General features: G+C 44.0%; 1 protein-coding gene across 4 annotated transcripts in view; it reads left to right on the plus strand.

Annotated features, from left to right (window-relative positions):
* The window catches only part of HIPK2 (homeodomain interacting protein kinase 2), a 134423-nt gene that overhangs the window by 16677 nt on the left and 91482 nt on the right, over window positions 1-26264 (plus strand). The gene's annotated exons all lie outside the window — the stretch shown is intronic.

Raw genomic sequence — 26264 nt, forward strand, 5'->3', positions numbered from 1 at the left:
AGAGCAGCAGTTTCAAAAATGACCCCTGCTTCTGGGTTCACCAGTTTAAGTTCACCAGTTTGGGGCGAGTTTAAGCAGGCATGCAAACACTCACCTCAAAATGAAAGGCGTTTTTGAAAAAACAGGTTTAAATATCCCCATGAAATCCCCAGACTGACTCACTATCCACACTTTACAGGATTCCTGTGCTCTTAATCTTATTCTTAATCAACTAACCTAGGAAGTCTTTCATGTCATTGAGTTGCTTCTCACTCCAGTGGCCCAAGCCCGTGTTGGCTGTTCAGCAGAAGGGCTGGTTGAGCTGAAGGCAGATGGTGGGGTAGGAGCTTGTGCTCATCCTACTACTGTTAACCGTACCACTCCTCTGCACAGCAAGCTGTTCCCTTTGAACATCAGCAGAACCATTTCTAAAAGCCGTACAGCCCAGGCTTGTGTGACAGAATAGCTCATTTTGTTAGAGCAAGAGATACCTTGGCAAACTTTTGATTATAAGCGGTCTAGGGTAACCTCAGCACTCTGTGGAAGAAACAGCCATGCACTTTGAGGAAAGAGCAGAAGCCAGCTGTTTTCCCACCTGAGAGGGAGTATGTGAAGGCCACTTCTTTTTTCATCTGCTTTCTTTGCTCCATGCCTCAGAAGAGCAGTGTATACAATGGAGTTTTCTCTGACTCTATTTTCCACGTAATCACGGTTATGAAATCCAAAGCCTCTTGGACTGCTGTGCTTATCACAGGCTAGATGCTCTGCCTCCCCATCCCGCACAGTGCTGCCAGCAAAGAGCAACCTGGAGTGCTTCTCGATTATCCTGGCGTAGCCCTGTCACTTGGGTTTTCTAAAATATCTCAAGCTAGGTATTTTCCCCCTGCTCCCCATTTGCACGCCCACAGCCATGCAACACACCAGCTTGAGCACTAGTAACCAGGTCTCATCAGCTCACTTTGGAGTAGTTTCAGAGTGGCAGCTCTCAAAAATAGGGAGGCCACATCCCTCTTCCCAAGCTCCTGTGTGCAGCCCTTGCTGTGATTGATACCTGCACTTGGTTCTTCTAGGATTTTGCAATATGCATAAATGGGGTGGTGGAGACACTGGGTGTGAAGCCATCAACTCATATTCACTTGTGATCTAAGAAAGGGATTTCAATTCAGACCTCAAAGGGCAAGCTGCTGTGTGATCTAATATTGTGTTACCAGCAGAAGCATATGACCTCATGGTATGAATAAGCAGGAGGAGATTATCAAAAGAGAAGTAAGCTTCTACTGTACATAAATGTCCACGGAAAAAAGAAATAGCTTAATAGAAGACTTAGTCGTCTGCATAAGAGAAGGCTGGGGAAATGACTAATTTACTGGTTCTCTTATACATGCAATTTGATTCAGTTGTTTGTTCTTTGATCCAGGTCTCCTCCTTTGCTTTTTCTACCCCCTGTCTTAGCTTGGCTTTTTCTGTCCTTTAAGAGAGAGCAAGTGAGGGAGGGTAGAAGGGCTCAGTAATGAAAGAGTTAAGGGAATGCTCAGTGGGGATTATAAAACAGCCAGGCACTTGGAAACAGTTAAGAAGAGAGAAACAGATCTGCCAGAAGGGAGTGTGGCACTGGAACTGGTGATTTATTTTCATGCCTCCCTACACAGCAATGCAGAGGACTCTCCTAGAATGGGCACGGAGGTAACGGTGGGGGAAGTGGAGCTGGTGGCAGAGGTGGGGGCATGAAGATTAAATGGGGAACGGCCTTTTCCAGCACCACGTATGCTTGGGTCCTGTTGACTAGCCTCCTGACTGATCATGACTGACGTGGTCTCCTCTGGATGAGTGTCGTTCCCATTAGTGGTGGTGGGAGTTAGTGCCCCCAGAAAGGGGGAGGTGACACCGAGGGCAAGTAATACTGTTTGCATCCTCGAGGTAGAGAAGACTGGTCTGTGTTCCCTTGGTATTGCTCAGCTGCGCTTCGGAAATGTAAATGTAGGAAACTCCCTGTCTGCTTGGGTTCAGAGGCGAGAGTAAGGTGTGGGCATGTCCATGGGTATGCTTATGTGACTGTGAACTGCATGCTAGAGTCCCCCATGAGTGTGGCTGTAGATGGACAACTTGTGCAAGCCTACCTGGACTCAGGGAACCTTCTGGCATGATCTGATGTCATGAGGAGCTGGGTTTTACTTACCTTAAGCTCGTGCCTTGAAAGCCCAGCTGAGACCTATCAAATGCTGCCTTCAACAAGGTCAGGGAGCCTGAAACCCAGGAGGGAAAGGCTGATACAGACATGTGGAGGCAAAGTCACCCCCCAGACGAGGTTATTGGCAGAGCCATGGCAAGAACTCAGGTCATCTGAGTCTTCATTCATTATATTCTCCCCAGACTTGCCCTTTAGGCAACAACTAACTGCTTCTCACTTTTGAAGATCCTGCTACTGTGAATGTAGGTTCAGAAGTGACCTGAATGCAGGTCCCGCCATGACCTCCTCGCTCTTCAACTCTACGTGTGAAAAAACAAGGTTTGTGCAGCTGTACTACCACAGATGTGTATGTTGCAGGGGAATACTTTGCAGGTGTAAGAAGGAGATCTATTTTTCATGGGGAAAAACAGATGTAACTTGGAGCTGAAGTGTGCAGAGAGAAGGGTTAATCACTCTACAAGTTTCAGGGACTCGCAAAGGAAAGAGCAGTTTCTATAATGTTGCTGCAGTAAAAGAGAAATACAGGGAGAATACCCTCTGTTTCTCAGTTTGGAAGAAAAAAGGAATGAGAAAAGAAGAACGAAAAGAAGATGTACAGAGTTAGTAATCTGCCCCCAAAGTCTCTGACCTATATCTCTGTCCTTTCCCAGGAGCTGTTCTTGAAATTAAAAATTAATAGAGAACAACCAGGTTTTACCTCCAGGGTACCGTCTTAGACTGCCACTGACTGCAGGCTGAGACCAGTGGATAGCACTTTGGTGTCCCGTAGTATACTACAAAATGTGGCATGGTCTCAGCCCAGGGTTTTGAGAGGACATGCATATATATTGAAAGATAGGAGGTAACTTCCACTCTGGGAATAACTATCTCTAGCTTCAGAAGGTTGAGAAAATGATGTAGAACCTACGTGTTAGGTTAAAATAGACCAATAAGAAAGGATACTTCATGAAGTTACAATAACTTTATGAGGGGAAATGGAGGTGAGAAGGGAGAAAAATGTATTTCAGGTCATTAGCCCTCTAAGGCCCCTGTTCATTGCATCTACATAATATTCTCTCCCACTTCTTATCTTTTTCTTTTTTTTTTTTTCTAATGAGGGAGGAGAATCCTTATTCTAAAGGCTAAAGCCTAGGATTGTGGGTCAGGAGGTTTCATTTTGCAGTTCTGCTTCTGCGTTGCTTTTCAGGCTTTGGCAAGTCACTTTATTTTCATGTAGGTGTATCTTTATGCCTACAGGATGTGGATTATGATAATCGCTTTCCTTTGAAAGCATTTTCAAACCTATAGATGAAAGGAGAGGGGACATTTTCCTAAGTGACATGGCTCTTTGAGTAGAAGTAGCCAGTGTAGAGTTAACAGAGTTCTTCTGTTAAACTTGGTTTTTAAGACTTACAAGTAGTTTTCTCCTTGGTAGCATCTTTTATGTCATATGGTTAAAACAGAGACCTGTCACGAGTGTTTGGCCATATGACCATGACAACCTGCAGCCCTTTTGAGAAAGTGGTGGTTGTGAGGAGTGCATACCTGCTGCCAGAAGACTTCATCCAGGTGACAGCCTTCTTCAAAGAGTCCTGGAAAGGCCTTTGAGAAGGAGCCTCCATGATGAGAACTGTGCAGTGAAGAAAGAGGAAAGTTGATGCTGGATGTTTTCTGCCTGCGCTGGAACATACTCTGTCCCCGTTAGTATATTCACGTTCCCACATGATGTGGGAGGGACTGAGTCATGCAGCCACTGAGTGCCTTGAGAAGAGGGGCTGTGGTAGCAAGGCTAGGTGGGGCTGGCTTTGAAGGAGGCTGAGCATATGTGAGAATCGTCAGGACCTTTCTGCTCTCCTCGTGTTAGATGACCTCAAAGTGAGATCCCCAGGATCACTAGCCACGTTTGACGTATAGGTCTGAATGCATCACATATTATCTCTATTGTGCTCTTTCAAAACCTAGCTCCTTATCTATTCACAAGATACCACAATTACTGCTATCTGTTGTGATAATAGACTCCATAACCCTGAAGGGCCAAAAGCTGAGGCATACAGGCTGTCTCTGCATGGACTTCTGCCTCTCCAATATTAGGATGCCTCATGCAGCTTGAGAAAGTAGGTTATATAGCAGCTTTAATGGGGCTTTTTCCAGACACTGATTGACCTGATTCCTTGGACCAGCTGTTTTATTTATTAAGCAAAATAGGAGAAAAAGAATTCATCTCCTACATAGATTTGATTTACTGTGGAGAATGTTTATTTTTTTTTGTTTTTTTTTCAGAAATTGATGTGGAGCTCTTACATATTGATTTTGGAGATGTTAATTTATACACTAGGCATGAGGAAGATTTGCCTTTTCATCTGATCCTGTTTCTAGAGAGGGATTTACTTAATGATGTGCAGTGTAATTTGTCTAATGTGCAACTTTGTATGTAGAATGTATCCAGATCCAGTGGAACAAGTGGGTATAATAAAAGTGAGCACAGTAGTGCAGTGCTGTAAATCTCTCTGTAATTAAAAATACTAAATTAGTCAATGTTAGCGCAGTCAGGAGGCATTCCTAGCTGAAAAGCAGGAATATACGGCAAGAATTGTCAGTACAGGAAAGAGAAACTAGGTCTGTGCTTGTATGCCTCTGTGTGTGCGTGCATGTGTGTGGTATGTGTTTAGGGGGAGGGACACTTTATAACATCATTCACCAGAAATATAGCTTGGATGGCAAGAAGAATCACTAGGAGTTATCCCAGGGTTGTCCCTGCATATTAACGAGGTGATGGAGGAACTTATTTTCCTGCTAACTTGCACGATGTGTCACTCTTTCCCTCCAAGTCCTGTGCACATTTGGTGGAAGGTAGCAAGGTTGGATTTTATGCTTCCACTAAAGTGACTCTAATAATAATTTATTGTTGTGAAGAAGGCTGATACCATGCATTGATTGATTTTTCTTTCTTTCTTTCTTTCTTTACTGGGGTTAGCACAGATAAATCACTTTCTGAAGTTGTCAGGTGGATCTTCTTTAGGATTTTGTGAATGTCCCTGTGTATAACCAAGGGAAGGATCAGTTCAGAGTAGTGTAAGGATTGCTGACTCTCAGTACTGTCTGTCCATTGGTCTTATGTCCAGCTAATGACTACTGCTACTTGCAATGCCTGATATTTTTCGTCCTCTTTTGAAGAATGCAGAAGGAAAGTTGGGGCTAATGCTTTAAGTTACTGTTCAAAATGAGTAACAAGACCTTATTATTTTGCATTAAGATTAGAAATAAATGAATCTTGTTTATCTGAACAGAACCAGGGTAAGAAGTAGAGTTTTAGTTACGGTTTGCATTTAAGTTAGGCTTCATTTTGTCAGCATAGCATCAGCCTGTGTGGTTTCTTCAACAGCTGGATAATATAATCCATGAGAAAGAAAAGTATGTGGAAAGGGCAATGGACTTCTGTTGAGTCTGTCCAACAGTTTCCCCATTGTAAGACTCTCTTTTGGGTTGTTTACAACTTTAACAAACTTTCTGGGCTAAAATTTTCCATCCCAGCCACCTGCCTCAGGCAGAATTTTTAGAAAACAGGTCTCTTACACCTCTATTAAAATTTCTGATTAATGTTAAAAATAACAAATATACAAATAAATGAGAACATCCTCCCCCATAACAACCCAAACTCCCAGGGCATTTATGTCAGAAGCACGACTTCTGCTGTCTGAAGGAAAATCAGCCCACCTCTGGCCAAATTCTAAGCCTTAAAAATGTCTTCTCTTGCCACATACTCAATAGATAAAATAAATCTCTGAAGAATTGGGACCTAAGAACTTCAATTAGGCAGTTAAAATTAGTGGGAGCTTTTCAAGTTAATCTGTCTGTGCCTCAATTCTCTACCCATGACATATGGATAATGCAATGTCTTACTTTATGGGAGCATTGTGAAAATACATTCCTTAATGTCTGTGAAACATTCAGCTACTATATTGATGTGCACTGTAGAAAAGCCCATGAGTAAATTACTAATTCTGTCTTCAGAACAGACTTTGACTAGTGCCTAGCAAACAAGGCTTGGGGCCACACCTCAAACAATGTGGAAAAGGTAAAATATGAGCACCATGTATCCTGCTATACTGGGTGAGGCTGAGTTCCTAGAGAAAAAAAGTAGCTTGTGATTATGTAATTAACAGTTTGATCGCAGTACACAGGCAGGGGGGTCTGAGTGGAGGTTACCCAGGCAATTGTAGTTTCCTGAAGTTTCCTAAGCCTTGTGTTCCTGATTTGCAGCCTGAAATAATCTTTCTTTAAATTTTTAATTTTCTGTGCAATTATCTGTAATGTGGAGTGGGCGCGAGGAATAATAAATGGCTGTTGCTTGTGGATCAGAAGAATGGAACATCTTGTGTCACAGATCACCAAAGAAGAATATTCCTGGTGAAACCTTGCGTCTAGACACTGCCTACTGGAATATGTATCATCCTCAAGGTAGAGAGAAGTCAGGCATAGGTTAAAATCAGAGAGAATGAAGTGTCTTTTTTCCTTTATGACAACCATTCCATTTGTGCTCTTTTTCTGTAGTAATACTGAGTGCCATTAAAGAGTAATCGCACAAACCAGTAGACACGTTATTTTAAATGAAGAGAAGACCATTGCATTTCTTTTTCCTGAGTCTTGTGGGAGGGCATTTCCTGGTTTTATCCTGAGTATTCACAAGTCTGGTCTCTCTCTCTCTCCTCGGTCCTGTCCTGTGGAAATTTGAAATAACACGCACATGGGACCATCATGACCTAACTTCTGGAAATTGGTCTAACCCTGGCTTACAGGCAGCATTTCCTGATAATCCCTCTATTATTGTTCACTTTCTTATGTTTTGCTTACCTATCCATAAGTGTTTCTCCAGGTGGAATGAAGTAACACTGCCGACAGCCTGTTACAAGTTCAGAGTTGGATGTGGGCGATAGCAGGAGAGGAGAATAGTCTGGTTGTGAGTTTTAAGTGGAAATTGTGACCATGCCACAGATGACCATGCTGCTGGAAGGCTGGGATGCTCACTTTGGTGGGAGTTGGCCCATGTCACAATAGTGTTTGCTGCTGCTTCTGCACTAACTTAGGGTGGGAGAAAGCAGGTCAGTCTAAAGCTGTGGAGGAGGTGGGAGTGGAGGAGCGAAGATAGCCATGAGCAAAGAGTTACTGGATAGAACAGAGAAGTTATGTAGATACACTGACTTTAAAGGGTTACAGTTCGGGATGGGAACACAGTCACTGAGCTGTACAAGTCAAAGAAACATGCTCATTCTCTGCCTACATTATGAGTCAAACCAGGATATATGTTTTCTTCAAATCCCTAAACCCTAGAACTCATGCACAAGAGCCTCTTCTTGATGTGGTTTTCATAATTGATGTTTGGCTGTTTCATAGTTGCTTTTCCCCATGGAGCTTCTCTTAAAAATACCCTGTATTTCTTTTTAATTTTGACTGTACGTGGCAAGTTTATATTTCAGAAAAAATAATCAAACTTCATTTTTTTAAAGATAGGATGCCATTAGAATACTTTGGAGAGAGATCTGTTTATTATTTGTGGTATCTCCTGAGAGGCTGCTAAGTGAAGTCCTAGCAATATTTCCCCTTCTTCTGCATGTGGATTTTCACAAAGGTTTAAGATAGACATTGGTGTGCCAGCAATGGATGTTATAGTAGTATATTGCTCTTACAGTGGTATAAGCATTAGGCAATTGTGTTTCAGCAAGAATCATAGTTTCTCTTTCTCTCTTGCACTTTTTTTTTCTTTTAACAGCAGATCCCTTACACATTCCCCACTATTGTCTCATCCGAAAGGAGGCACACTTTTGCTCTGACAGCTTTAAGTGTGTAACTTAAAGATCACTTAATATCACTTAAAAATGAATGGTGGCCTGCAGTTGGAAAAGAGGCCCATCTACTCATGGGAAAACAAGTTCTGTGCTCCATTTTTTTCCCAAGCTTCTGACAGTTCCTCAGTGCATAAGGAACTTCACACAGGCTTGTGTATTTAGAGAAAGCATGGAGTTGTGGCACACGATACCTCCTTAACCCTTCAGGACCTCTGCTTGACTTCTGTGCAGCTGTTGGCTGTACAGTATAGTAGAATAGGGAGAACACTGATTTATTGGAATATGAATTTCTTTTTTAGTGTTCATTCCAGCAGCTTTCTGGTTGTTTTTCTTTTAAGGAGCTGCTTTTCGCCCCAAACTTTCTGATACCAGAAAACGTCTGGATGAGATCTCTCAGCCCTTCTCAGTTCTCTCGAATCCCTGGGGATGAAGTTCGGGTAGAGAGTAGGTATAAGGATATAAGGATATATCAGGATAGGTAGATCCTTATGAGATGCTCCAACCCACGGTTCTCTGAGGGAGTCTCGGGCCAGGTAGCAGGGAACTGGCTGCCTGGCACACCACTGCCATGGGGCTGGCAGTGAGCAAAGTGCTCTGATGCACGTGGCTCTCCGTGCCAGCTACGCCTGGCAGAGCAGTTGTTTAGCAGTTCCAGGTGAGAAGTGCTGTTTTAGGGCTGAGAGGTCACGTGCTCTTCCTTGTGCCTTGGTGCGCAGATGTCGGAGGCAGCTTGGTACTTAGCCAGGATGGGTTTGTTCGGGTAGGGTGGATGAGGGGACCCTAGTACCTTAGCACCGCGTCCTGCAGATATGCTTGATGGAGCACCTGAGCACTTGCACAGTCATCTTTGGTCACCTAATAGTTGTACCTGCTCCCAGTGGGGGTCACTACTGATGTTCATTCTCCAGTAATCTCAGCAAAGGAAACCCGGAGTTGCTCTGGAGCCTTTGAGTCCGCAGAGTGAAACACATAGCATTGTGGAGGAAATTTGGAGGAAGAGGGTGACGCCATGGAAGGAGCTCATCTTCTTTGCCAGACAGAGTTGAGCCCATGCAGTTGAAGAGCTCAAATACAAGGCAAGGACTCCATAGCTTTTCGTCGGTGTACTGCCCTGACGTCCTGTATTTCACACCAAAACTGCAGGGTGTTGACTTTGTTGCAATTTGCTACTTTTAAAATATCCATTACTAAAGGATGGAAAATACATAATACCTGAGATGTGTGCCCTCCCTCCCATTTTCCTCCAAAGAGCTGCACGGTACCAGAGATTGAAGAGGTCCTGGGAGGCTGAAGGGGAGATAGTGAAGGTATGTCCTCTTCTGAGGACTTGATTCGTATCTCATGTTAGGATTTAGTCGATTCGTTGTCCCCTTTTTGATCTGTGAAAATGTCTCATGAAAATCTACTTTTTGCCCCTTAGCGTGCTAGCCAGACTCATTCTGAGTTAGGCCAAAGCATGTAAGACATAGTTGAATGGATCACTCTGCTTGCCCTTAAAAAAGGAATACAACAAGGTGGCACCAGCACTTGTTTTAATTTATTCCTGCTACTGGATGTAATTACAACCTCTAGTTTTCAGTGTAAAGGTGGAAGGGAATGTGATTGAATGGGGTTAAGTTTTTTTCTAAAGATACTAATACGTGACTAATATGAAAAACAACAACCCTGATATAGGAACCCAGGCAGTATTTGCAAGCTGTCTGTGGATTTATGAAGCTTTTGGAAACACACAGTACATTATTTCATGAGAGCTGTTTCTTTACACAGCAGTGATGTTTGCTTATTCTGGGACAATGATGAGGCATAAAGATATTAAAAGGAAAAATTTTTAAAAGGGTTAGAAAACATTTATTTCAAAAGTGAATAGAGCCCCATTTCTTAACAGAGCAGAAACAAAATAAAAGACCTTTTAATGCTTCGTTGGAACTGTGAGAGATTTGCTTAGAGAAAACACTATTGTATATTTATTTGCACTTCATTTTTTTTTTTTAACTGTGAAGGCTGTTTACATCAAACAATGTCTGCTGCTTATTTCCCGGCTGAAGTCACGATACTGGGGCTGGGACATCACAGTTGGCTACAGTGAGCACCATGTGTCACAAAACAGGTTTTTAACTCCAGGTGGAGAATGTGCAGCAGGAGCAGACAGAAGAGCAGATCTTCCGAAAGCAGAGAGTGGGTTTTAATAAACACCTCTCTAGTCACAAAGAAGCAAGGGAAGGAGAAATCTGTAGGAAAAGTCAGGACGAGAAAACCCGCCGAATACTGGTGCAGGTCTTCTGAGAACGTGTAACTTTTAGATTCAGCATCAGTTCTCTAGACTAAACCTTTCACAAAAATTTCATGCTAAATCAATATAACAACGTTAGTGGACCGAACACCTAACTGGTAGAAAATTACTTAGCTTTGTAAAAAGGGAGAGTGGGAGAAAGGGGTTTAATTTAGATTCAAGTATGACTCCGATACCCAAACTGTATCTACAAGTTTTGTGGGGGGTTTTTGCTTTTTTTCCTGTGTTTTTTCTTTTTTTTTTCTACACAAAAACCCTTGCAGAAAGCAGGGGAAGATGACTAATGCCCTGACCCTGGTAATGCTTGCACATGTGGTTAGCTTTAAATGCGTGAGTTGTCCTGCTGAAGACAGTTAAGACTATTTGTGCACTTAAACTCAGACATAGGCCCACGTGCTTGGAGCATGAGGGTCTAGCCGACTGCCCTAGGGGCACAGTTAAATAAAGAATTTATAGAATATTTTCTAATGCAGACACTATCCTGACCTGGAAAAGCTGAAACCTCTGGCCTGACTCTTCCAGGAAAAACAGACAAACTAGTCTTATGCCTTTCCCCTTTGGTTTATCAGTCTGATTCATTTCTGTCTTGGGTCTCAGTCTTGCAGTTGTTGGTGAGAAGGTGAGGTGTATCTGTGAATGAAAGTCTGTGGCTTAAAAAGTGATGCAGAGGGATCACTGAGGAGCAGGGGTGACCTTATAAGAGTGATACAATTAAAAATATATGTACGTCAATAGTATGGTTATTAGTGTCTGGTTCATTTGTTGGTCACCTTAAAGAAGAGTATCTCCTGGTGGCAGACACGTGTGGATGGAGTAGTAATCTTGCATCCTCTCTGAAGGCTGTCCAGGCAGATGGAGGTAGCATGGAAATGGCTCAGGTGCACCTGGAGCCTCATTGCTGCGCCTCAGCATCCCGGCTGCACCGAGGACTCTAGGACGCCATAGAGTGGGAAGAGGTGTTGCCATTCCTCCAGCATAACTTTCCCGCCTACACCCAAACACAGCAGGAGGAAGGGTATGAGAAAGGCAGCACCTACAGCCCGCTTAATGCACTCAGAGATGTGTTTTCCGAAAGACTCTGAGCAGCCTCCGCAGCATTGGCGCTTGGTGCCAAATGAGCAACCCTCATGACAAGCGTTGTCTCTCGTGTCAAGCCTCCCAGGCAACCCAGGCGTCCACTTGGTCAGGGTCCAGGCTCCCTGTGGGAAGAGCCTGAGAGTTGCTCTTGCTTTCCTACTGGCTCCCTGCTTCAGTCATGCAGGAGCATTTCTGAACTGTCACAAGTCAGGAGGACGCATATTTTTCAGGCAAGCCCTGTAGCATAACTGCACCAGCAGAAGTGCAGCCTCAGGAGAGTGGTCGTTTACCTAAATCTGCGTTTTGGGATGTCTGGTCATTTTTTTTTGTTTGTTTGTTTGTTTGTTTTTGCAGGGCTGCACACACTGTGTTGCTGTTGTGGAAATCCATATGATTCATGTCCTGCGCAGTCTGACAAGTTTCTTGTAACTAGTGTGCGCTGAGCTGCGGGCTCCGTTTGTTGCACTGTTCATGGTTAGCACCAGTGCAGCCGATTGCGCCAGGGCCCAGTGAGCTACTGGCACTGGCTTTGGGAAGCAGAAAGGACGTCAGAACACTTGCTTGGGCTTTATTTTTTAAAAGTCTTCCAGGAATAGCATGTTTCTTAGAGCATGGAGGACAGAAAGGAAGACGGTTAATTTGGGGATCTACTAGTGCCACCAGAATCCACTTTCATATTTGTTTTGGGTAGGGACCAACTAATAAAGTCTGGGCTTCAGATTCATTTATATTTCCCCATTAGAGCCTATTCCCAGCATTTGCAGGCTTTGGTTGCAGGGTAATTTGATTGTCTCTGCAGAGCAGGGGGTATGTTATCATTTCATTTTATCAGCTCAGAGTCTTTACTACTGGGCCTTTAAAAGATGAGTTGTCCAGTTACATCTGCTGCTGTTTGACATCTGTCTTCCCTGCAGCTTGAATGTTACGCTGACTTTTTGGCTCCTTCATTCACTGATGCCCATTTTTCACCCTCTCAGCATGCTCTCCCTTTTCCTTTTCCTTTTCCTTTTTTTGTTAAATGGAAAAAGAAAAGGAGAAGGGTACAATATCAGGGGACAAGGCTGGGCAATGCAGTGCATCTAGGATCTTTCTGCTGGTGCAAAGGGCTGGGAGTGAAGACACAGAAAGGGAGCAGCCTGGCCAAAACCTGGGGATGAGCTGGAGAGAAGGACCAAGAAGAAAACAAGGGCAACATCAATAGCTGAGAGCAGTTTCATGAAAAAACGTTCTATGCCATCTCATCTGCACTGGAACCCAGTGCAGTACACTATTGCAAGTGAGGTCAGTGTGATCGAGGGCCTCAGGTCGGTTGGCTTTCTAGATGAGCCACAGTGATGGAGGGACGGACACTATTTGTCTGCCACCCAGGTGTTGTCCACATCACTGTCCATTGCTTTGGGGTGCCCCATGCTGTTGGCTTGAGGCTGGCTTGTGGCGGGGAGTTTCACCGGGCGCTCATGTGTCGTATGGAGACATGTTTCCCCGAGCAGTTGTGAAGTGTGTGCTAGTCCTTCCAAGTCAATGTTATTCTTCCATGACAACACAGGGAGAACAGATGTTCCCTAGAGATCTACCTATTATTCATTTCACTGTAGAGCTACATCTTCTCCCTTTTATTTGTCTCCTCTGTGAAGTAAATATTTCCATAATAGTTTATATTAGGGATTTTCAGGACCCTCAGTAATTTTTGTCACTCAGCTACATCTTTTTTTTTTTCTGTTTTTACCAGAATTCTGTGAAGGTGAATAGATATTCACGTAAGTTCTGTGTTGTGGGAGTTTGATTATGTAGCTGCTGATATAAATATATCCTTTTTAAACTATATGCAATGGCTAACATTTGTGGGACCAAGGTCCCACTCTGCACTTTTGGCCCAGTCAGGAGTATCAGAGCCATGTCTGACAGCGTGCGCTGGTTGATGGGGCGCTTGGTAGGGCTGGTGCAGCGGGCCAGAAGCAGTGTAATTTGTTCGGTGCTGAAATGCAAGATTGCGGTGCGTTGTCCGAGTGATGTGTGGGGTAAGCAAGCTCTGCATCTGCTCTCAGCGTGCCTAACTCAGGCCAGGTCTAACAGTCCCCTGCTGTCACGAGCACTAAATTCACCCACAAAAAAATCACCATTTATAATCACCATAAAAAGCCTCTTAGATAAATACATTTTCTGTGCACAAAAGCAATTGTCCACACTCCTTTTTGTTCTGAAAACAATAGCCATCAAAATGAAATACAGACCTGTGTTCTCAAAAGGTCATAGTTACTTGGTCTGCGGGGAGATTGTATGTTGAAACAGGTTTTGTTAAGATCTGATGATACTCTAAAGAAATTGAATGAATTGAGACTTTGGTTCATAAGAGTATGAAAACCTGCTAGAAATTGCCAGTGATCTGGAAGATGAAGGAGAAGGCCATTTCTGAGATCAGAAATTTCCATTCCCCTAATATAACTGGGATGGGGAAGCTGAATAGAAAAGGGCTTTCTGTCACACACAGAACCAGTGGTCAGTGCTTGTTTTGCATTGTACTAGTTTCATTTAAGACCTTTTCTGATTGGCATAAAGTGATGGCTAGAAGGGACACTGGTCTCCAACCCCTGCTGCTTAATGCATGGCTGGTTGCTAGGATGGCTGCCGTCATCCATGTTTTAAACGTGGATGCGATGACCAATTTTGCATATCTTTCCGAGCTTTGGCTGGATGACTCAGCTGGTCCTCTGGTGACTCATTTCAGTCTCTCATGAGCCCAGGAAAGATTAAAGAGGGAAGTATGGTTATTTTCAGATATGAAAAATGACCAAACCCAAACTGTATGTCCACAAAGGAGTGCTACAAGCATAGAATAAGTTGTGTATTTATATAGTGTGCAAACTGGCTCCCTTCCCATTGAAATGCTTTCTCCAGTTACTGCAATTCTACTGAATCTAGTTTCTACTATCTTCTTATTCTTTACTCACATGAACGTATGTTTTGGGAAAGATTTGGAAAGCTCTCTGTGAGATTTGAGTGCATAAGGCCTGACAAAAGTTTACAGGATTTTTACTACTAAAATATCTTAGCTTTTTTTCTTTTTCTTTTTTTTGTTGGCAATTTTCCCTTCTTGTCCTTTACTGGGATTCCCACAATAACTTAAGCAATGACCTCAGACCCACCAGAAGCAGTTTTTCTCTCAAGTCATTCTTATGTCAGACAAAGCTAAGATGTCCAAGATGACTGTAGATCTATCAAAAGCTCTTGTGATTGACCACAAGGTATTTCTAACTTGTTTTTCTGTATCCTGTGGAAATAGTAGTATATTTGCTTTTTGTCAGAAAAGCTGAGCAAAGGAATGGGTTACTCTCCCAGAAACTCTTTCCTTGGAATTCAGTTTGTCCAGGCTTCCTATTCATTGCTAATCAAAACTAGTAGATGAGACTGCAGGTGACTTGGATGCAATCTCATCAGTATGTTGATGACTCTGAGCTGTTTGTCCCGTTGCATATAGTTTGAATGTTTTAATTTTATTGCTTAATTGAAAAAAAACAAAAGAGTTGGATGATCTGAGTGAAAAGGACATGGCTGCAAAACAACTTGTAACAGTGCCAAAATAACGTTTGTGGAAGGGATGGGGTAAGTGCATGTAATCTCTGCTGAAAGTGCATAGCTATGCGTCAATTCACAAACTTAGGGTGATGGATGAGAAGACCCAATAGCACCTTTAAATATTCGGTCATCTGTAACTAACCTTTTCTAATATGAATTTTTGATTAGGTAGGTTTGGCTTTGGCAACTGTGCCGTACCCATGAATGCTGCACGGAAACAACTGGCTTGAAGAATGGATGCAGTTATACGTTGCTTGAGTCATGCTTAGGTGCCCAGATCTCCTCTATGGGCCATTTGGGGCATTGTCAATGCTCTCTAAAGCACTGGATGATCTGGAGCAAAGTTACACAAAGGGCTCTCTTTCACTGTACACCCTACTGAAGCAACAGGATGCTTGCACTCTCTTGGTCCAAAAGCATGTACGCTGACATGCTGACAGTGGAGCTCCTGCCTAGAGCCCTGCTTTTGAAATTTGGTCCCCTTTCTAGCCCATTGCGGCTTTAACTTGCTTCAGGCTGTGTTGCACACGGCATTTATTATGTGTCGTACTTGACCTTCAGGTTCTACTGTGTTCCTCTTCTGTCATGTTCTAGTTTTGGCAATGCAAGAAGCCTAGTAGCCATGGCATTCAGCACTGTAGAGCTGAATAAATAAATATGTCAATAAATAATCACATCCTACATGAAAAAGAAATCCAGAGCAGAAACTAATGGTAGCCAGGGAGTTCTGCTGATCCAGGTAGATATGATTTCTCTTAATGCATTCCTTTTCCTCTGCTTTCTCTTCTTTTAGAGCTTTGAGTCGGAGTAGGTAGTTACTGGTGTCCACGAGCTGCTTCAGCACACAGCAGGGCCTTATTCTGTAACTGACTTCTTTCTCAAGTCATTTATCCTTTCCTGGGTGCCTGGGTGTTTCCTCTTCAAGGCTTAGAAATCTTGCATGCAGTTTATCCTCTGTCCCAACTCACATTTTCTTTTCGTGTTAGCAAGAACTTCCTGCATCGCCTCGACTGTTCTTCCTGAGTCGTACAGGCTTGTTTTCTGCACACAGAAATGACTCCTGTCCTGTTAGATCTTGTTGAAAAAGAGAGCTACTGTGGAGACAGTGGGAGACCAGGCATGTAATGTCAGACCCCCATCATAGCAACAGGCAAGTAGAGCAAAGCAGGGAAGTGCTGTGGGAACTTCACTCATTTCTTCTGGAGAAGAGATTTGTTGCCTGTGTGTGTCGTTCTATGGCTGTGCAGATGTGTGTGCATGTATGTGTGTCTGAACGTGATCATGTATTTTGTGTGACAGAGATAAATATAGCCTCATATAATGCAAAATAAATTATTGGGATTTCTTAACAATCACAATTACAAGGGTTCACAAGGATACTCCTGTTAGCACCTAATGTTCTCACAGGGAGTGTTGCAGCTTGGTTTTGCTTTGGTCTGATACAAACTATTCAGCACACTCTGAAGAAGGGATGAGAGATGTAGTTAGTGGCACTTTCCTACGTGGTTATTCTTTTCAGCTGCTACCTGGAAAACAAAGAGATGATAGAATTGGGATTTTTGAGGAGAAACTGGTCCAAATCCAAACCCTACGTCCAAGTGTCTTCCCACCAGTCTTTGGTCTGGGCTGGGTGCTAAGTGGATCAGTTCCACTGTATGGATCAGCCCTTGCTGTAGTTCAGAGCAGTACTGTAGGTCGCAGCATTTTCCATTTCAGACATTTTTGGTTTTATAGTCTTACAGTGGAATGCAAATCAAAAGCCATGGATAACAGCGAAAAGGCTTGTGGCTGCTTGGCCATCATTTTCACTTCCAAGATGTTTTCTTGGCCCTGAACAATGAGGAGGATAAAGTCTGGAAGGCAAGGTGAAAGATTCATGCTCTAGACATGCGTTTCCTTTTGGAACTGAAGGGCTGTTCCCTGTGTGGGTGTGTGTTTGTGTGCTTGTGTGCAGACAGGTTATTTACGGAGTTCTGTTGAATTACTAAAAATGCACCTCAGGTGATTAACCTGCAGTACCCATTTCTTAATTTCCTAAACAACTCTGTAGCTCTCAGAATATGAGGTTGCTGTAAATCATGTCTTTGGTCATTCTTATTTAAAAAGGAGATGTTGCTGCAGAGTCTGGGTAATGTAGCGAACCTTGGCTTTGGAATAGTTGGGAGGTCATCAAATCAATCCGTCTCCATTCTCTGAATCGGCAGAGCTCTGTGCCCGGCTTCCCCAACTTTCTACTCTCATCTTCATCTTCCTTTGCAGCCCAGATCACCCAGACCTCACCATAGGCTTGTTTCTCTCCAACAGGTCTGTACCCTGATGGAAATGAAACAGAGGGATTTTGCAAACGGGCAAATTGACCTTTTCAGCCCAGCTAGTCCTTGATCTGAGCTTCAGATTTCATAAACAGCAAGCAGTGAATGTCATGCAGTGGCCTCTTTGCAAATGAAACACTTAGAAAAAAAAATCCTGTGGGAGTGAGAGGCTCAGTCTGAGATTCCAGCAGACCCTGCCCATGTCCTGCCTTCACAAGTAGAGCTGCTTCTGATGCGTGAAGTGTGTGAGGTGCCAGCCATTCCCTGTGGTTTCACTGTACTTGCGGGCGAGTTGTAGTCATTGACATTACAAAGCTAATATTTACAGGTGGGAAGTCATCCAGGTGAGGAGGCAGTAGTAGTGGAAAGAGCCAAAACATCCTTTCCACTAGGTTGTAGTTGAGGGAAGCCGCAAGTGTGCCGGTGTAGGTAGGCTAGGGGGGCACAGACAGGGCCACAGAAGAAAAGACTGATTCTTCTTGGTCCTTTTCCAGAACCCCTGGCACCCTCTCCCAGCAACTGAGACATGCTGTGGGTCAGATAGTAAAGTTTATAGGACCTGGGATCAGAAGTTAAGGAAGTCCTCTGTTTTCCCTGTAAGATGGGGATGCTATTGTCAACTCCTGCTAGGAAGATGGAAACTGAAATGATCCAGCTGAGTGACTTGATCCAGGCTGCCTGGAAATCAGAACCACACTGAGAGTCTTCCTTTTTTCAGTTCTGCATTCAGGATGCAACTCTGTCAGCAAGTAGTATTCAGATATGAAGCTTGCGGAAACCGAGACCCTTGTCTTACAAATCTGTTAGAATCCACATGTGCTCAACTGGTCTCCAAGGCAAGCCCTGGCCAATTTCACATTTACAGCTCAGACTATTTTGTATAGCTGCCCAAAAGAAACTTTGGGTAGTGTAGAAATGCCATCATTACCATTTGTTCCATTTTCCCTTTGTGGATGGGAGCAAACAGTGTGAGGGAGATGGCTGGCCAGAGTGCATATGCTGTTGCCCAGCAATGCTACCTGGCACATTCTTCCTAATAATTTTTGAGTTCATCTGGTTCCATTTTGCCTTCTTTTTGGTGAAGCCACTAAATATTCTTTGTAGCTTTCTTTCCCCATCTCCTCTGGCTGTTCGCAGCACTTCGTGAGCTTAGTTAAGCATCAGATTATACTAGTCTTGGGGTGTCATGCTTCATTTGAAGCTGTACTGCAGGTGTTGCTGCAGTCGCCTGTCCTTTAAGCATATGTTGCTGTTTATTGCAACATAGATTGCTTTGCCAGCAACCTACAGCGCAGCCACCAGCTGGGCACAGTGCACATTCCTGAGCTCTACCTGGCTTTTCTGTGAGAAAACTGAAAGAGAGATTTCCTCAGCAAAGCATTTTTTCAGACAGTCTTTGGTGTCTTCCAAAGATAAACCCTCAAAACAGGGCTTCTGTCAATCCCACCTGTCTGACTGAGCCCCATTCTTTCTGCTTGTCCCATCTATGACTCCAGAATAGACCTTCTTATCCTCTGAGGCCCTCAGGAGTATTGGGTGCTTGGTTGTAAAACTTCTTTCTGACTTCATTGACACCTACTTTCTCGAACATCTTTACATTAAGATCCTGAATAAGTTTCTTTGTACTCCCATGCAGATCTTGAAGCTTCAAGTGGTGCTGCCACCTCTATCTCTACTGCTCTTCGCGCTCATTTTGCTCTTTGGATTCCAGAAGGCATCACAGGAGCTGGAGGCTGTGCTCCCCAGCTCAAGAGGACTTTTGCTCAGTGAGGAGCTTGTGGCGGGGTTATTCATCTTCCTTCTCTAGCTGCTGAGACTTGCCTCAGGCACGGTGGACTCCCAGATTTCTTGCATTTGTCTGGAGAGCACTTTGATGTCTTAGCAGAGCTTTTTGAGCTTCATTTCATGATTTATACAGAGGTGGCAGTCTTCCTGTCAGCTTTGACAGGTATGCTGAAGGGGGTTTATTTACCAGGGTCTGCCTCTATTTTGTCAAGCTGTAACCTATCAAATTTATTCACTTGCTGCCCTCATTTACTTGCCATTCAGTGCTGTTTAGGTGTTGTGGAGGCAGGAAGTTTTCCATTATTTGAATTGTGCTATTTTTTCCCTCAGGAGAGTATCTAATAGCTATGGGCTCCTGACAGTTCAGGGGAGCACATACCTGACTGCTGGGCCTTTTCACATCAAGACCTGGAGATCTTGGCAGATTCAGTGGCTGCAGCACCTGTAGGGAAATAATTAGGCAGCCAAGCCTCTGATGAGGAATATTTTAACCTGTATTCTCAGAGGTTGCATCATTAATTAACTATAATGTGTAACATAAACTATTCACATGATATACTGAGGAAATCTGAAGTATCTGTTGTCATTATTACTGTTCATTAAAGTGGGAGATGGAGGTGACACCAAAAGAATCCTTCAGTAAAGTGTAGTTAGGGGTTTAAATGTAAGTGTATATATTTGTCCCTGAGATTTTGCTTTATGTGCCTAAAAGCCAGGAAGATTTCAGAAGAGCCCACAGCTTGTTGCTTGGGCTCATGAGTACCTGAAACCACATCAGAAGGGTGAGTAAGAGTTGTATTGTTTCTAGATTACAGAAGATACTTGATATTAGGGCTTTGTGGCTTAGAGTGGATATGGAAGAGTGGGGTTTTGTAGTGGGTAAGATGTGAAATTGTGGTCACTTGAGCACTGAGGGAAATGCTTGATACTACAGGGACTTGACTTTGGTCTATATAAGCAAAGTAAAATAAAAGACAGCACAGATGGTTCAAAGAGAGAGCTGTGGTTGGTAGTGGCTTATATGCAGTAATTCCTAAAAGTCTGGTGCTTCAGATGTATAGCAGGCCTGTTTAAACTGTTGCCCACAGTCTGAATCCGGCTCACAATGCATTGTCTAGTGATCCACCAGATGTGGTGAGTGTGGCTGGACAGGGCTGGAGCAGTCTAGATGTTTCCAGGCTTGAACATGAGTTCTAGGCTCTGGGTGGTGCTGCCTTGTTCAGCCAGGGCTCTCTGTGCCAAGGCTCTGAATAGCACAGTTCCTGCTAAGTAGCTTGCAGGGGTCCAGCCTGGTGTGGGAAGGGTGCTGCCCTCTCTGCACAGACCCTTTGTGCAGTCTCATGCTGGATCAGTACTCTGGTGAGCATCCATCTCTCTCTGCCCTCAACACTGGAGATGTCCTGCAGAAGGAAACGGGCATGCATCATCTCCCCGACCTTCAGCCAGGTCCTGCTGCGTATGCACTGAGCTGGCAGTTCCCTACTACCCTGCTTCTGAGGCAGTTCTTGCTGGCAGCCCCTGCCAGCCCTTACCCGCTGCTCCCGGCACATCCTGCACCCATGGGAGAATGTAGCAGTGGTTATCACATCTGCTTTACACGCTGAAGGTCCTGGGTTCAAGCCCCAATGGAAGTAGCACCAGGAAATCTTCGGGAGGTTGGACTAGATGATCTCCAGAGGTCCCTTCTGACCTTACTGATTCTGTGAAATTCTGTAGCAGAGCTGGAGGCTCAGGGAGGGGAGCAGGAGGCTCTCACTCAGAGGAAGGTCTCCCCGGTATTTTCCTGGCTATGTCCTCTTCTCCCAGCTCATCTGAGAAGGCTTTCAGTAACCAGCAGGCAAGCTGCCCTGGATTTCAGGAATTGAAAGGGAGAATGAAGAAGGGGAAAAAGCTGAGAGTGGGAGGGGATACCGCAATTTCCTGAGCCACATGCCAAAATAACTTGCTCGGGTCATGGTAGGGAGCAGCTGCCTATGCCCCGCTTGGCCAAGAGCAGTAAGAGTAGTCCTGGTTGCTATCTTTTATCCTATCTATTCCTTTTTTAAAAAGGAAAGTTCTACTCTGCAGTGTGAGACAGTGAGCAGGGGTATGTTGCTCCTGTTATAAATGCAGGATGTGTAGGATGGTAATTGGGGTGCCTGGGGAATAGGGGGTGCGGAGGTAATTTTTATCAGAATTCCCTAGCTGTCTAGCTGCAGTGTGAGGCATATTTTTCTGGGGGAAGATGGTTCTTTTTTGTTTTGTTTTGTTTATGGATACTCTATACATTTGCAAGTCTTCTTTTTTCCTCTGACTTCAGCATGTGTATCAAGCATGGTAGCTTGGAACTGTGCAAAACCAGATCTGAAACCGTGTGGATGGCAGACTCCGACAGGTCTTTTTAGAACCGCCTAGCAGTATCTAAGTATTCAGGAAACTACTAATTAGAATGAGACAGTTTTACTAGCAGGACAGGAAAAGCAGAGTGGAAAAGCGAAGAGATACTCACCTGCAGTGAAGACTTCCTTTGCATCTTTTGTTCACCAAGAACAGGACAGAGCTGAGGCTGTTGAGGTCTGAAATCTTTGAGATTGTCTCCAAACATTCAGTAGCACACGGAAAGGAATTTGTGTAGCCTCCAGGGACATAAATTTTAAGGAGATTCCTAAAGGATAGTGGTACTGGCCATGCCTCAAAAGAGGCCACACAAGATGCCACCTTGAAGAAGAACGCTGTGCTTTAGACATGGCTGTTTTGAAGGTGCAATACATCAGACATACCTGGCAGATCCTCTTTTCGTTGCCTTCTTAACTCAGGTGCGTATATGAGTTTTCAAGCTTCTGCCTCTCTGGGGAAAAGTGGAAGATATTTATTTCAGGAGTGTCTTGTGTGCATCATTTATATGCTGAACACATGCCATGTGCTTTCTACAGTATTTTTCAAGCAGGCACTGTCGTTCTCTCAGCAGTCAGCGAGCAGCCTCTGGTTACAGTGCCCTGGCAGCTCTGCAGGTACTGCAAAAGGTCTTACTGCCTGCTTAATACAGGGCAAGGGCTTGGTCTCTTGCCACCACAAAGGCCACATTTATAAATCAGCGGTAAGTGCTAAGAGTTAGGCAGAAGAAAACACCAGTGACTTTCAAGTTGTTTCTTCTTTAGTCCCCAAAGTGTATTTTTTGCCCTTTAAGGTGAGGTGGGTGGATAGAGAACTTGTCTCTCTCTCTTTTTTTTTTTTTTTTTCTGAAACTTGTTGGAAGTACTAGTGAGGTGGCTATGTAATTTGGGTATGCCTGCAAAAGAGGACAATCTGAATTGTAAATAGCACCTGCTAAATTATTATTTAGGGAGAGCTGAAGTGGGAAGAGTTCACGGAATAAAGCATCGAGTCTTTTAACAGAAGTCATTCAGTTTGTTTTAGCGTCGTCCCCTCTCTGCAATCCACGTATTTTAACTCATGTGAATGCTACGGGGAGTTACATAAGTCATATCAAGGACAGGGAAGGCTCCATTAAATCCAGTTACTATCAATTGTGCGAGAGCTTTAAAGGGCTACACTAAAACTCATTATTAAAGAAAGGAACTATCAATTTTATTTAATGCATCTTACCCAACCTCAGTTTTGCTCCCAGCCCAGAGACTCAACATGCACAGAGGTGATATAAAAATCCACCCTGCACTCTTCACGGCTCGGATTTACTTTAGTTGTTCCAGAGTCCCGGCTGCAACCTGAGCAGCTGATGGGCACTGCAGGAGGTTGCCCTGCACCCACTCTAAGGGAAGAGCTCAGCTTTAGCCCAGGCGGGTTTAGCCAGCATGTTTTAGCAAAGTCGTGTCTGAGCTTGGCCACTTTTCCCAGTGTAGCCAAAAGGCCCAAGCTGTAAATCTTATTACAGGCTCTGATTTGGAATGTGATCCCTCTAACAAACCATCCAACTTCTATTCACATTTGTTCTAAAATTTACTGTTGCAATAGAGTAAAGATCTTGTAAGGAAAAGAACATGCCACCAGCACAATTTGATAATGAACTCAGGAAATTTGGGGTTGTGTTTTTCTCACAAAGGCTACACAGACAAATTTGCAATAAAAATGACTTTGCTGCAGAAGCCTTCTTTTTCTATCACCAAGCTGTCAATCAGACTGTAATTTCTTCGTACTGGACTATACTGAACAGCTAGCAGAACTATCCTCCGTAGGACTTACGCCCCTAAAAACATCAGCTGTGAGAAAATCATTCTGGACGGAGGGAAGGAGATTTCATACTTCTTTTTTTTCGGGGGGGGGGGGATGTAATTCTTTTACAATGAGACGCAGTATCTGAGAAGTGCAGATGTGGCAGTGGTGGAGATCAGAGTCCTCTCTTTAGCCACAGGACAGCCCTGCTTCTTCTCCCCCCTCTCTTTTTGGGGCGGCCGGGTGGTTCAGCTCTCGAGCTCTGTCCCTGTCCCCCCTGCTGAGGCTGTTGCAGGGACAGCGAGGGGCTTGTTGCCGATGTGGAAACCAATCCCTAACAACAACTCATTTCACCAAGGGGCACAGACAGCCGTCTGACGTTGACAATGTTGAGTGACTGCTGACCTTGTTCTTAACGTCAGCTGATACAAACTGGAGCTCTGCCAGTCTGCACCAGTTGAAAGTCTGTCTCTTAATGGTGGCGATAATCCTGGTTTTTACAGCAGCACTGAGAAAGTTGCAGCTGCTGTGCTTTGCATCAGTAACTTTAATTTGGGGGTGACCGGCTCTGCTGGAGTTATTTCCAGGGGAATGTGTGAGAAGAACCTCTCTCCCTTTTCTGCGTCAGTCGTTTTTTTTCCCCCTCCTTTTTATTTTGTATGAAGAGATATTGCTCAAGCACGCCATGGAACGAAAGCCATAAAGCTATAAATTACACCTCTGCTAGGTCCACAATATGTTACCAATTACATCTGCTTTATTATTCGCGTCCAGGGGGAAAGCATACATCAAACCAACTCCACTCTCCAGAAAGGTCGGTACTGTGCTAGAAAGAACACCGTGACTCTTCTTAATCAGTGGAAAAACAAACACAGTTTCGGCTCACTCACATATGATATTTGTGTCCGGGATGACAAGTTGAGTAATATTGCTGCAGTTCTCCGAGCTCACAGCGTGCCACGTGCTAAGACATTCACGGCAACATCATCACCTTGTGGAAAGGAGAGAGGGGAGCGAGTGCTTAGAGGGGCAGGAGCTGAGGGCCGGGGTTGGTGTGGGGGGGAGAATGCTGAGGGCTGAGTCGTGGGGACCGTGGGAATTGCTGCCAGGTAGGTTGTGGGGGATGAGGGAAAGTTCATACGAGATGCAGCAAACAGCCTCCGAAATCACATTAAAGCCAGAGGTCATGTCTGTAAAGGAGGGCATGCAGCGTTTGCACTGCTTCGGTGCTGCAGAGGGGTTAGCAGGGTTTTGCGTTGAGTCTTCCAGCAGTGGTGAGGATTTTCCCGCTTGTCCTAATAGGGCTTTTTTGTTTTGTTTTGTTTTGTTTTTTTTGCGTCCACCCTATCTTCACAAGTTGATCCCTGCAGCAGGAATGAAGGTGGGGGTATTGAAGCAAGCTGGAGCGATTGCTTTGCTGGTTATTTGTGTGTAAGTACATATAGTGATTTTTTTGGCTCACCATAGGCCCCTAGTATGTGGTTCCTGGGCTTTGGGCTGCTGGGAATTAACTGGAAAATGTGTGTTGGATGTGTATGGGTGTGTTTGCTTAACTGTGCTCCTCAGCTTTGGAACTGTGGAGTATCTTCCCTATTTTTCTGTGTGTATGTATACGTATATGCATGCCTGTATGTATGTGTACATAGGAACGTAAAAGGATCTTTAGAAGAGAGCAGTGCAGGGGTTCGTGGAGGATGGGCTGCTACTAGAAAAGGGAGCTGAGTATTAAATGTTCCCTCGTGTCTCCACACAAAGAAGTCATCCGTGTGCGTCGCAGTTTGTTGCACTTTTGTCACTGAAGCATTCGTTCAGCTTTTAACTTTCCTAAGTTGAAAACAAGTCAAGGTTATGTTTGTACTTAATAATTCAGCAACGGTGCCAGCTCAGCATATTGTCTTTTTCTTTCCTAGTCATTCTGGTTTATTAAAAAGGAACAATGACAGCAGATAGAAGGGCTGAAGGAGGTTGTGCCTTTCTCCTTTAACTCCATCCCGCCACTGACTTCTACCATCCCGCCACAAATCCCCGTAGATTTGTGAGGTTCACACATACCTGGGTGCCAGCAGTGCCATCTCTACCCTGGGAAGGGGAAGCTGGCAGCAGTTCTGGACTGAGATGGCCCCTTTTCTGTTGGCCGCCTCTGTTTTTCCATGAGAATATTTTCTGTTTTGGTGGAATATTACCCAGACCCTTCATTAAGTCTGTTTCAGGGATATTTTTTGACTTTGGTTATAAGGTTGTAGGTTTCTTTTTTCTTTTAATAAAGGTGTAGAAGATAATTAGCCCTTGAAGAGGTGAAGGAACTTGCAGTGAAATAAGTTTTGTCTTTTCTAACGAAATTAAGGTATATTAGCACCTGATTCCACCACATGCTAGTTTGTGCCTTGCTTCGTTAGGAAACCTGCTCATTTCCAGGGGATCTGTTTCCAGTTATGGTATTGTCACTGCAAATAAGAATAGATGAGCACAGTTTTATAAATCTGAGAGAACTGAGAGCATGGAGTAAAGCTCGTGTTGTGTAACTCCCATCTTCACTGTCCCTGAGCACAGACTGGCATTGTGCACAATTCCCACACACAGACTTGGCAAGCAACCTGAAACATCATCTACTCTTTCTATCCCGGCTCCTCAACTTTGTCAGCGCACCTCCATTTTGTCACGGTGTGCCACCTCCCGTTCCCATCCTGGCCCTCTGCAAACTATAAGATGTGCTGTGGTTTTATGAGAATAAATGGAGGGCTTAAGTCAGAAACACCAAACTGTTTAATATAGGACAAGCCTGAGGATTTGAGATTTGGCCTGCCTAAGCAGATACTTTGCAGTATTTTACATCAGTTCTTCCTCAGAGCTAGATATATCCTTGGAGACAATGGGAATAGGAGTCTCTTTAGGCAGAGAAAGCAAAAATAACATTTACATTATTGTTATTAAAAATGGAAAGAGGGAGAGAGCAGAAATACTGGTTGTTGTTAGTATAGGTCAGTCAGGAGTAATGATTTACTTTACAGTATAATATTCTGTATGTGTTGGAAACGTATTTCTGGAAGAACTTGACTCTTGTGTGGTGCACGTGCTGTATCACAAGTCTG

The sequence above is a fragment of the Rhea pennata genome, chromosome 1 (assembly GCF_028389875.1).
Source record: "Rhea pennata isolate bPtePen1 chromosome 1, bPtePen1.pri, whole genome shotgun sequence".
In the NCBI taxonomy this organism is placed as follows: domain Eukaryota; kingdom Metazoa; phylum Chordata; class Aves; order Rheiformes; family Rheidae; genus Rhea; species Rhea pennata.